The sequence below is a fragment of the Seriola lalandi genome, unplaced genomic scaffold (genome assembly GCF_002814215.2).
Source record: "Seriola lalandi dorsalis isolate HSWRI2012SDOR001 ecotype SW California unplaced genomic scaffold, Sedor1 jcf7180002034205, whole genome shotgun sequence".
NCBI classification, from domain to species: Eukaryota; Metazoa; Chordata; class Actinopteri; order Carangiformes; family Carangidae; genus Seriola; species Seriola lalandi.
This window is the reverse complement of record NW_019504781.1, coordinates 1-723: the sequence shown is the minus strand read 5'-3', so window position 1 is coordinate 723 and position 723 is coordinate 1. Positions and strand designations below refer to the sequence as shown.

The window sequence follows — 723 nt, the reverse complement described above, 5'->3', positions numbered from 1 at the left end:
CACTGACCAGCAGCTCTGTGACCAGGAGAGGAACTCCAGTCTGGACCAGGAGGACCCAGAGCCTCCACAGATTAAAGAGGAAGAGGAGGAACTCTGCACCAGTCAGGAGGGAGAGCAGCTTGTACTGAAGCAGGAGACTGATACCTTTATGTTGACTCCTACTAATGAGGAAAGTGACCACCAGCTCCTCTCTCACAACTCTCAAGGTAACACTGAGACAGGTAAAAAAAAGTCTTTAAAATGTGACACCTGTGGAAGAGATTTTAAGTACAAGTACCTTCTGACTGAACATCTTAGAAAACACACAGGTGAGAAGCCGTACCCTTGCAAGACCTGTGGGAAAAGATTTTGCAGAGAGTCAGCGTTGAAAGAACGTGCAAGGATCCACACTGGTGAAAACCATATTCTTGTAAGATTTGTTGGAAAGCTTTTAGAAAAAGTAATACATTGACAGATCACATGAGAACTCATACAGGTGAGAAGCCGTTCCTTTGCAACACCTGTGGGAAAAGATTTTATATACCGAAATTATTAAAAGACCATATGATGATCCACACAGGTGAAAAACCATATCCTTGTGAGATTTGTGGGAAAGCTTTTAGACAAAGATGTGCTTTGAAAGTCCACATGAGAACTCATACAGGTGAGACGCCGTACTCCTGTAACACCTGTGCGAAAAGATTCAAACAGATTTCAGCATTAAATTGTCATTTGAGAACCCAC

The 723-nt window shown here is 42.9% G+C and overlaps 1 pseudogene; it reads left to right on the top strand.

The window, feature by feature from the left end:
- Nucleotides 1-4: 4 nt before the first annotated feature.
- LOC147819877 (uncharacterized) lies at nt 5-717 on the top strand (annotated as a pseudogene).
- Nucleotides 718-723: the final 6 nt, after the last annotated feature.